General features: G+C 41.2%; 1 protein-coding gene, 1 long non-coding RNA gene and 1 pseudogene across 5 annotated transcripts in view; 1 reads left to right on the top strand and 2 right to left on the bottom strand.

Moving 5' to 3' along the window:
• Window positions 1–12,147, bottom strand: part of LOC102146056 (uncharacterized) — a 185,038-nt gene that overhangs the window by 116,886 nt on the left and 56,005 nt on the right. The window lies entirely within an intron of this gene.
• The window catches only part of ASB18 (ankyrin repeat and SOCS box containing 18), a 73,262-nt gene that overhangs the window by 31,419 nt on the left and 29,696 nt on the right, over window positions 1–12,147 (top strand). The gene's annotated exons all lie outside the window — the stretch shown is intronic.
• On the bottom strand, window positions 9,457–10,524 carry LOC141408243 (prohibitin 1 pseudogene; annotated as a pseudogene).

The raw sequence follows: 12,147 nt of genomic DNA, 5'->3' as shown, positions 1-12,147 counted from the left end.
ATTGACCTCTTTCAGCTAAGTTGTTGAACTTACTGCCATAAAGTTGTTCCTTATTATCCTTTTAAGCGCTGTAGATTCTATAGTGATATCACCTCTCTCATTCATGATAGTAGAATTTGTCTTCTTTTCCTCCTAGTAAGTCTTGCTTTTGGTTTCATTGTTTTTCTCTATTTCATTGATTTCCACTACACTCTCTATTATTCTTTCTTGCTCACATTTGGGTTTCATTGGCTCTTCTTTTCTAGTTTCTTAAGGTGGAAGCTAATGTCATTGAGTCAGGAACTTTCATGTTTTTTAATATAGGCTTTTAGTGCTATACATGTCTCACTACATACTATTTTAGCTGAATCCCACAAATTTTAATATGAGTGTTTTTGCATTCAATCAGTTTTAAATACTTTCTAATTTTCCTTTTTTTTGAATCATGGGTTATATAGAAGTATGTTATTGTGTTTCCAAATATGTGGGGATTTTCCAGATATGATTTCTAATTTAATTCCATTGTGGCTAGAGAATTTATTTTGTATGACTTTACTCCTTTTTAAATTTATTGAGAATTGTTTTATGATCCAAGATATGCTATTCCTTGGCAAACGTTTCATGTATACTAGAAAAGAATGTATACTCTGCAGTAGTTCAATGGAGTGTTCTCATGTTCAATGTTCAATGGAGTGTTCAATGGAGTGATAAATGTCAATTAAATCAAGTTGCCTAACAGTGTTGTTTAAGATTTCTATATACTTGCTGATTTTCACTGGACTTGTTTTACAAGTAATTAAAAGAAGAGTGTCAAACTCTCTAAGTATAATTGTAGATTTGTCTGTTTCTCTTTGCAGTTCTATTGGGTTTTGTTTCAAGTAATTTGAAGCTCTATTATTAGGTACATAAATGCTTAGCATTATTCTGTCCTTTTGAAGAATTGACCTTTTTATCATCATGAAATTATTTATCTTTAGTAATATTCTTTGGTCTAGGTCAGGTGCAGTGAATCACCCCTGTAATCCCAGCACTTTGGGAGGTCAAGGTTGGAGGACTGCATGAGGCCAGGAGTTTGAGACCAGCCTGAGCAACATAACGAGAACACTTAGCCAGGGGTGATGATAATAAAAATGTATTTCTCACAGTCCTAGAGGCTGGGAAGTCCCAGATCAAGGTGCCAGCAGATTCACTGTCTGGTGAGGGCCTGTTCTCTGCTTCCAAGATGGCATTGTGTTGCTGCATTGTCACATGGCGGAGGAGCAGAAAAAATGGAAGAGGCAAATTTAATCCCTCAAGGCCTTTTATAAGGGCACTAATCCCATCTATGAGGGCCTAATCACTTCCTAATGACCCACCTCTTGATACTATTACATTGGGAATTAAGTTTCAACATGAATTTTGGAGGGACACAAACATTCAACCATAGCATTTGTCATGTGTACCTCTCTGACATGAAACTTGCTTCATCAAAGCATGCAAGCTGAGGAGACAATAGAGACGATCTGCTTGCAAGATGGAAGTTATAATCTTCTGTAATTTATTCACAGAAACAATCTCCTGTCACCTTTGCAATAGTCTATTGGTTAGCAGCAAATCAAATGTTCTGCACATACTCAAGGAGAGGAGAGAAGAGCATGGATACCAGAAGATAGACTTCAATGGGGAACCATGCTAGAGACTGCCTACCACACCATCCTTTCATTTTTTAACTTACCTGTGTCTTTATTTTTTAAGTGGGTTTCTTGTAGGCAGATTATAATTGAGTCTTGCTTTTTTTAATCCAATCTGACAGTTTCTGTTTTTTAATTGGGTGTAGATCATTCATATTTAATGTAATTTTGATACAGTTAGGTTTAAAGCAAATGTCTATTTCTTTTCTATTTGGTTCATCTATTATTTGTCTCTTTATCTTCTTTTCTAACTTCTTCTATTCTGAACATTTTTAATGATTTCATTTTACTTCCTTTTTTGGCTTACTAAATATAACTTTTTGTTGTGTTAAGTGATTTCTTTAGGGTTTATAGTATACATCTTTATCACATTCTACCCTCAGGTAATACTATTCTACTTCATGTGTAGTATAAAAACTATATGGCAGTATACTTCCATTTCTCTCCTCCTGGCCTTTGTGCTATTATTGGTAATATACATTTTACTTCTACATATAAGTCCCGCAATACATTGTTATTATTTTTGTTTAAACAGAGAATTTTCTTTTAAATATATTGAAGTAATAAGAAACAAGTGTTGGTGTTTACTCATATAGTTACCACTTCCAGTTCCCTTCATGTATTTGTGTAGCTCCAAAATTCCATCTAGTATCATTTTCCTTCTGCTTAAAGGGCTTTCTTTAACATTTCTTGCACTGTATGTCTACTGGTAATGGGTCCTTTCAGCATTTGTATGTTTGAAAAAGTCTTCATTTCACCTGAGTAATTGAAAGGCATTTTTGCTGGATACAGCATTATGAGTTGACAGTTCAGTTTTTTATTTTCTTCTTCTTTTTTCTGCACTTTAGACCCATAACTGTACTGTCTTCTAACTTGGATTTTTTAAAATGAGAAATTTGCTATCCCCTTCTTGTCTTTGTTCTTTCATATCTAATAAATATCCTTTTATCTGGCTTTAAGATTTTCTGTAATCACTGGTTTTAAGCAATTTGGTTATAAGGTGCTTTGATGTAGTTTTCTTTATGTTTCTTTTTTATTATTATTAGATGATGTCTCACTCTGTTGCCTAGATTGGAGTGCAGTGGCATGATCTTAGCTCACTGCAACCTCTGCTTCCCGGATGCACATGATTCTTCTGCCTCAGCCTCCCAAATAACTGGGATTACAGCTGCATGCCACCACACCAGCTAATTTTTGTATTTTTAGTAGAGCCAGGGTTTCACCATGTTGACCAGGTTAGTCTTGAACCCCTGACCTCAGATGATCTGCCTACCTTGGCCTCTCAAAGTGCTGGGCTTAGAGATGTAAGCCACCACACCAGGCCAGTTTTCTTTATGTTTCTTATGCTTGGGATTCATTGAGTATCTTAGATCTGTGGGTTTATATGCTTTTCATCCAATTTGGAAATATTTTGGCAATTATTTCTTCACATTTTTTTCTATACAACCAGTACTCTCCTTCAGGGACTTCAATTACACATATACTATGCCACTTAAAATTGTTCCACAGTTCACTGATGCTCTGTTCATTTTCCTCAGCCTCTCTCTCTCTCTGTCTCTCTCTGATTGATTGATTGATCTCTTCTGAAATACCTGATCTGCCATGAACCTTATCCAGTACATTTTTATCTCCAACATTGTAGTTTCAACTTCAGAATTCCAATTTTAGGACTTACATTTCTGTATTTTACTTAACATGGTCAGTCTTTCCTCTAGCTTCTCAAACAAGTGGAATATAGTTATAACAACTGTTTTAATGGCCCTGCCTACTAATTCTGTCACCTGTGTCATTTCTGTGTCACTTATTTATTTATTGTAGAATTGGGGTCTTGTTTTGCTGCCCAGGCTGGTCTCAAACTCCTGGCTTCAAATGATTCTCCTGCCTCAGCCTCCCAAAGTGCTGGGATTACAGGCATAAGCCACCATTCCCAGCCTCTGGGTCACTTTTGATTTTTTGTGCTTTTTTTTTTCTCTATATTTCATTGGGTGTTTGATATTTTTGTATTCCTGTCAATATTCTTGATCTCTGCTCTGGAATGTAAAGTTACTTGGAAATAGTTTGATCCTTTTGGGTCTTGCTTTTAAGCTTTATTAGTCAGAATTCAATCGGTGGTTAGTCTAAGGTTAATTTTTTTTTTCTACTATTGAGACAACTCATTTTGGTACTCTCTCCATACCTAATTATTTATAAGGCTTCACACTTTGGTTGCTGAGAACAGCCACTATTCCTGAACCTGTGCATGTGATGAGCACTGCACCACTTCTGTCCTAGAAACTTTCTGGTAGAAATCCACCAGCCCACACTCTCAACCTCTATGCACACAATATATTTGACACATTTCAGTCGGTTCTAATCCTTCCTTTCAGGTGGTTTTTTCCACAGCTTAAGTAGTTTCCTCATGCCCACACACTAGTTAGTATTGAGCTGAATACTCAAGGGGGCCCTCTGCAAAGTTCTTTCTGTGTGAAGCTCTTTCTGTGTGAAGCTTTCTCCTCTCCAGCACCCTACCCTACAAACTCCGGCTGCCCTGGGATCCCTAGACTTCCAGTGCCATCTCCTCCACTCAGAGAGCTCACCAGGCTCTGCCTGGATCCTCTTCATAGAACCCTCAGCCTGGGAGCCCAGAAGGCCTTTGGGAGGTTGAGAAATCCAATGTTGCCAATCATACTGGGGAATAAGTTCCAACCTTGTGACACATTTCTGTCCTTAGCTGCGGGCATTCTCCACTTTCCACCAAGAGGTTTTCTTTCCAATTATTAATTAAACATGGATTAATTTCTACCTTGCATTCACTTGCAATTTTTGTTCTTGACTCATCTGATAGATGATTTGCTGGGATGTGAAAAGGTGTCATCTTGTGAAAAAATTATAGAAATTCCATTTATTTTGAAACACACAGCTCCAAGGTCAACCAATATTGACTCCATTCCTGCAAGCATTCAATCACCAGTTATTGAACCCTGTGAGGGGCTGAAGCTGGGCTGCATTAGACATAGTCCCTGCCCTCAAAGTGCTTGCAGTTTCAGGGCAGAGGAAGGTAATGATATGGCAATGTGCCAAACATTGGACCAGAAATATGTTAAATATATTGTATGCATGGAGGTTGAGAATGGGATGCTGGTGGATTTCTACCAGAAAGTTTCTAAGACAGAAAGAAGCATCAGCTTTATTAAAAGACGGAAGCCAACCAAATCAATTGCAAAAGTCTTTCTATATACTAAGAAAAGAGGCAAAATTATTCAATTGTGCATTGAATGCATTCAAGTTTGATCACATTTTCATACGATACAATTTTATATCTACACTTACATATTTAACACATTTGAGGCCCAGGTTGAATTCTAATTCCAACACTTACTAGCTGTGCAACATTGGACACGTTATTTAATTTTTCTGGGTCTCTGTGTTCTCACTTGTAAAATAGGGATGATAATTGAGCCTACTACATAGAACGGTTATGAGAATTGAATGAATTACTATAGCTAATTTGCTTAGAAGAGCACCAACCAAATAGAATTACACAGGTGCTGACAGCAATTGCTGGGGCCTCATGTCCAATCACTGTATTTCTTTTATGGGAATTGAAACTATATTTTACTATTTCAAATTCATTTGGGGGCTTGATGTTTCTTTCCTTTATCTCCATAGTTGTTGGTCATTTATTACTTACTTGCTATAATGTCTTTAGTCAAGAATATAACTCCCCATTATAACATGTTCCTATGGAAAATATAACCCATTTGATGATATTCCAAGGCAGGGTATTCACCATTCCTCCCTCCCTGCCTTGCCAAAATGCATGGTTATATTTATTATTCTCTTGTTCAAAATTAAGTTCTTTAAATGCAACATGGTATCCTGCATTGGATCCTAAAATCGAACATGAACATTAGTGGGAAACATGGTAAAATCCAAATAAAGTCAACAGTTTGGTTAATAGTCTTGTACCATTGTTAATTTCTTTGTTTTGACAAATATACCATAATAATATCGGATATTAACTTTAGGGGAAGCTGGTGAAGGATATTCAGAAACTCTCTATGCTATCTTTCCTACTCCTCTGAAAATCTAAAATAATTTTAAAATAAAAAGATTTTTAAAAATCAAGTCTGCTTCACACCTTGGGCCCCAACTCCTCTCCCACTTTAAAGGATCAGAAAAGTATTGCTTCTTACTAAGAAATGAGAATGCAGCACCCAATCATAGCACAAAATAAACACAAATGCTGTGAACCCTTACAGTACTCCTGAAGAGAAGCCAAAAAGCTTACATTTGGACACCATAAGGGGCTGAGGCCATCTGCAGACCACCAGAGCTACCCAGCTTACACGCTGCACAATAGAATCTAATATCCTGCAGACCACCAGAGCTACTCAGCTTACACGCTGCACAACAGAATCTAATATCCTGGCTTCCGTTGGTTTTACAAAAATCATACGGGCCCAGGCCATTGTTTAATAAGGACTTTTTAAATGTCTTTTTATTAGAGTGGGGACTTAAAAAATCTCTCTTCTGTCTTCCTCTTCTTCCTCCTCTTCCTTCTTTCTTGTTTCATTTTCTCTTCTCTGTGTCGCTCTATGGGAATCTTTCCCTTTGGCTGTTTAATTTGACACTCTTGACTTATGTAAATCCGGATTATTGGGGGAAGGTTTAAGATAAGTGATGAATAAACCAGCATTTCAGGCAGAACTCTGTAATAGCTGACTTAGAATCCTTTCAGTATCAATGATGATAATGGAATATGCTGGCAGGTCCCATTGAACACCTCTACAATAACACAGCCAACTACCTTGAAGGATGAAAAGTTAATAGATGTCGAAAGGGCCTGAGGTTTTGACCATGGCTTTTCAGCTCTAAAGAGTCCCCCTAAAGTCATACTCTGAGGAGGTCTGGCTTCAGGTAGTATAAACATTATCACTTTGACAAGAAAGAGCTACTTTCTCTGCAATCTTTTTAAACACAGTAGATTTTAGGTCATCCTTAATTTTTTTACCTCACAGTAGAGAGGGGGTCGCTGACCTACATACAGAGCCATTCCATTTTCTGACTCTCGATGACAATGGTCTCCACACCTAGGGACCCTGTTCTGCTCCATCCCCTTTTAGTTGGCAATTCGCCATGGGCACAGGACTTTAAAACCTTTGAGTCTCTGAGTTCCTGGGATTAAAAAAAAAAAAAAATTACCTGTGCTTCCTTCCAACCAGCAAGCTTCAGAATTCAGAATTCAACACACTGAAAGGGATATCAGAGCTTTAATCTAGGAGCCTTTTGAAGATATTTTCCCAAAAAGAAAAGTTCCAGTAAAGTTACTGTGTTCACATCAGTAGCCTGCATGCTAGCCTCGCCCTATTTATTATCAGATTCCTCTCCTTGATCCTTTTTTATTCGAGATAATTAAAATAAGAAAATAATGTGTTGATGCCCTGTTCTTTTTCTTATCTATAGCTGTCTTGATTTAAACAAAAGTGAGGATGACTTGCTCTCCTCATGGAACTTATTAATGAAAAGCATGCAAGTTTACTTTTTTGTCTCAGGTGTGTTAATTAAACTAAATGAAAAATAATTCATGTGGGCACAGTGGCTCATGCCTGTAATCCCATCATTTTAGGAGGACAAGACTAGAGGATCACTTGAGCCCAGGAGTTTGAGACCAGCCTGGGCAACATAGTGAGAAAAATTAGCAAGGCATGGTGGCACACAACTGTAGTCTCAGCTACTTGGTAGGCTGAGTCTGAAGGATCACTTGAGCCCAGGAGGTCGAGGCTACAGTGAGTCATGATCACGTCACTGCACTCCAACCTGAGTGACAGAGTGAGACTCTGTCTTAAAAACAAACAAACAAACAAAAAATGATTCATCAGCTGGAGTTGGATCTATAAAAGCAGCTAATTATCTTATGGGTTGGGGAACCCAGTAATCTCCACCTAAGAACAGGAAGTTCACCTGCCTGAGATGCCAGGTTCACAGGCATTGATACATAATCCAGAAAACAATACATTCTTTCCACATCCCAGGTGAGTGACTATTGGTTATTCAAGTAGAGAGGAGAACATGGTCTTGTTCAATAAAACTTTAAGGCATCTTGAGGAATACTGAAGAATGAGATGTCAGAGAAAGGCGGCCCCCAGTAGATGATTTAATATTTGCAGAATGTCACACATTCCTGAGCATTTGCAAATGTCTTATTTCCTCTGAACCTCTCAGGCCTGCAAGGCATGGTACAGACTAGAAAACCGAGGCTCAGAGAGAGTCCGTGTTATGCCGGTAAGGTGGCAAGGAACAGAAACCAGCAGAGCCAGGACCCAAAGCCAAAGTTTGTGAGAACGACGCTAAAAGATTGCCTCTCCTTTGTTAACTGAAGTTTTTTTCCCCAAAAACTGTCTATAATCAGGAAGTAGTCCACTTATCTCTGGCCACCTCCCTTCAAACATCCTCTGTTACAAGTGTGTCCCTTTCCCTGACCCTCAGTGGCATCCCAGGCACATTCTTCAGCTTTCTGGTCACTTGGCAAGTCCCATTTTAATACCCAAAAGCCAGTCCATGCCAAATCAAAACTTTATACTCTGGGCAAAAGCCTTGATCAGACACTTTCTGAACAACATACAAATGGCCAATAAGCAAATGAAGAGGTGCTCAACGTCATTAATCATCAAGGACATGCAAATGAAACCACAAAGAAATATTCACCATTTCACATGCATTATAATGGCAAAAAAAAAAAAACCCTACAACACCAAATGTTGACAAGATTAGGGAGCAACTAGAACTTTCATACACAGTTTTGGGTGAGTAAAATGATACCTCTTTGGAAAACTGTTTGGCAGTTTCTTACAAAGCTAAATACAAACCTACCAGCAATTCCATTTTTAGGTGTTTACCTAAGAAAAGTGAGAACATATGTCCTCAGGAAGACTTATACAAAAACATTCATAAAAGCTTTATTCATAATAGTCAAAAAATAGAAACATGCAAATGTCCATCAATATCAATGAGAAAATGGCTTAAAATTATGGTATATCCATACAATTGAATACGACTCAGCAACTTTAAAAAAGAATGAATTACTCCATGCATGCAACAATATGGATGAATGTGAACAGCATGATGCTGAGCACAAGAAGCCAGATACAAAACAGTGGAAAATTTTAGAAAATGCAAAACTAACCCACTGTGAGAAAAATCAGCACAGTGGTTGCCTATGGGGGTTATGACTGACTGGTGGTAAATACAAGAGAAATTCCTGGCAAAATGGAAATATTCTACATCTTCATGGAGGTATTGGTTACATAGGTATAGTCCTTTGTTGAAATTCCTTCAATTGTGCTCTTAAGACCTGTGCATTTCTGTGTGTGTACCTCACAGAAGATACTGTATTAAAATATATATATATACCTGCATGCATACAACGTTTCTCTCGTCGAGTTTAAAGCTCTCCCTGGCCGGGCGCGGTGGCTCAAGCCTGTAATCCCAGCACTTTGGGAGGCCGAGACGGGCGGATCATGAGGTCAGGAGATCGAGACCATCCTGGCTAATATGGTGAAACCCCATCTCTACTAAAAAATACAAAAAACTAGCCGGGCGAGGTGGCAGGCACCTGTAGTCCCAGCTACTCGGGAGGCTGAGGCAGGAGAATGGCATAGACCCGGGAGGCGGAGCTTGCAGTGAGCCGAGATCCGGCCACTGCACTCCTGCCTGGGAGACAGAGCGAGACTCCATCTAGAAAAAAAAAAAAAAAAAAAAAGCTCCCCCCACCTCACCCCATCCCTGTCTAAGAAGCTAGTAGAGTCTTTTCTTTTCCATTTCCTCCTTTTCTTTCTTTCTTTTTTTTTTTTTTTAGAGATCTGAAGTGATTTTACCTTTATTTCCTTCACTGTAAGCCAATCATGAAATTTCACAGTGATTTCTGGGGTGGGGGCAGAAGGAAGGCTGTGTTAAGAATCATCGGGGCTGTGGCCCAGTCAGCCCGCAGAGGTGCAGGCAGGGTGGACCCTCACTGGGGCAGCTGGAGGAGCACGGACTGACCCACCAGCAGGGAGGTGATGTTCCGAGAACGTGAGAGCTGGTATGTGATGTCCACCGCGGCTTCCAGCTTGCGCAGCTCCATCAGGCCGTCCCCTGCAGTGGCCAGTGAGTTGGCAATCAGCTCAGCCGCCTTGGAGTCACCCTCAGCAGAGATGACGGCTGCCTTTTTCTGCTGCTCAGCCTTTTCCACCACAAATCTGGCCCTCTCTGCTTCCTGCTGAGCCACCTGTTTGGCTTCCACTGCTTCTGTGAACTCCTTCCCGAAGGTCAGATATGTCAAGGACACGTCATCCAGGATGAGCCCAAAGGTGGCTGCTCGCTCTGTAAGATCGTCGCTCACTTGCCTGGAGACCAGCTCTCTCTGGGTGATTAGTTCTCCAGCATCAAAGCGAGCCACCACTGACTTGAGGATCTCGGTTGTGATGGATGGCAGCACATGCTCATCATAGTCCTCTCCAATGCTGGTGAAGATGCAAGGAAGCTGGCTAGCGACGGGTCGGAAGAGGATGCGCAGTGTGATGTTGACATTCTGTAAATCTTTGCTACCAGTGATGACTGGCACATTGCGTGGTCAAGAATGGCAGTCAAAGATAATTGGTTTCTGTACCCATGGGATGAGAAAGTGAGTCCCTTCCCCTACCACAATGTCCTGTACTCCACGGAACCGGTCAAAGATGACAGCTCTGTGCCCACCATCCACATTATATAAGGCAGAGTTCACCACGCCTCCTGCAACAGCTAAGGCCAGGCCAAACCTGCCAATGGACTCAAACACTTTGGCAGCCATGTTTGCTTCTGCTGGACCCTCTCACACCTGCTTCCACTCTGACGTCCATTTCCTCCTTTTCTTTCCTCTCACTCCGATGCTACTGCATCTTCCTCTTCATCTAGTATATTGGGACCAGGGGATGAGGGAAAGAGGAAGAAAAGTTACGCATGCCTTACTGAGGAAGGGGCACCAAAGAAGCTTCCAGAAGGTCAGATGCTGCTAGTGGGCACGTGAGGTGTATCAGGCCATTCTTGCACTGCTATAAAGAAATACTTGAGCCTGGGAAATTATAAGAAGAAAAGTTTAATTGGCTCACTGTTCTGCAGGCTGTACAGGAAGCATAATGCTGGGATCTACTTCCGGGGAGGCCTCAGGAAGCTTTTTACTCACGGCAGAAGGTAAACGGCAAGCAGGCACACCACACAGTGAAAGCAGGAGCAGGGATGGGAGGTGCCACACACCTTTTTTTGGAGACGGAGTCTCCCTCTGTCGCCCAGGCTGGAGTGCCGTGGCACCATCTCAGCTCACTGCAACCTCCACCTCCAGGGCTCAAGTGATTCTCCTGACTCAGCTTCCCAAGTAGCTGGGACTACAAGCGTGTGCCACCACGCCCATCTAATTTTTGTATTTTTAGTAGCGATAGGGTTTCACCATGTTGGCCAGGCTGGTCTCGAACTCCTCTCAGGTGATCCACCCATCTTGGCCTCCCAAAGTGTTGGGATTACAGGCATGAGCCACCACACCTGGCTGCCACACACTTTTAAACAGCCAGATCACCCATGAACTCATTATCGTGACGAAAGCACCAAGGGGATGGTGCTAAACCATTCGTGAGAGATCTACCCCCATGATCCAACCACCTCCCACCAGGCCCCACCCCACCCCCAACATTGGGGATTACATTTCAACATGCGATTTCGGCACTGATAAATATCCAAACTATATCATGGGGCAAACAGTGGAGCTGACTTTACAAATCTTGTTCACGAAATCATTTTTCAGTTTGCCAAGGTTCCATTTACAATGGAGAGAGAATTTGCCCAAAATAACATAATCCACTGCAATCATCCCACACTTCAGAAAAACATATGATGGTTGGCAGCCACTGCTCCAAGGGAAACCATGATGATAGAAATGGCCAACCAGTTTCTTTCTCAGTCGCCCTCCTACCCTGATGGATTTGTGTATTCATATCAGCCATTTCAATTGCAAACATTTATGCCTGATAGTCTCATAACTTAGCATCCCAGGAGAGAGGGAGAGAGAAGAAAATGCAGAACAGAAAGTGGGTAGATGGAAGATCCCCAAAGGAAAGCTTCAGCAGAAGGTCCAGGGAAATAAAGTGGAACTGCTCCTCCATCAAAGTCATGGAGCTGTGGCTTCCCCGTCCTTCATCGCAGTCAGCTGGGGCATAGACCCACAGGAGAGAACCTTCCTGCAGCAGCTTCATTAGAAAACACGGCTCTGTTCTGCTCCCAAGGCTCTCCCCCTACCTTGCCCCCATAGGCTGGCACATGCCCAGCACCCACCCTGGGACCCAGCCTTCAACTGCAGCCCCACTTCCCCTGAGACGTGTCTCCAGCCCATCTGCCTCTGTGTCATCTCTGAGGAGGAAAAGCAGCAGTAACAGTAATTCAACAAGATGGGCTCATAACACCCATTACCCCCACTGAATACACTGTGTAGTGCTCAACCCACTTCTGTCTG

Source organism: Macaca fascicularis, chromosome 12 (assembly GCF_037993035.2).
Source record: "Macaca fascicularis isolate 582-1 chromosome 12, T2T-MFA8v1.1".
In the NCBI taxonomy this organism is placed as follows: Eukaryota; Metazoa; Chordata; class Mammalia; order Primates; family Cercopithecidae; genus Macaca; species Macaca fascicularis.
The sequence above is the reverse complement of the archived record's forward strand: the minus strand, read 5'-3'. Positions and strand labels throughout refer to the sequence as shown.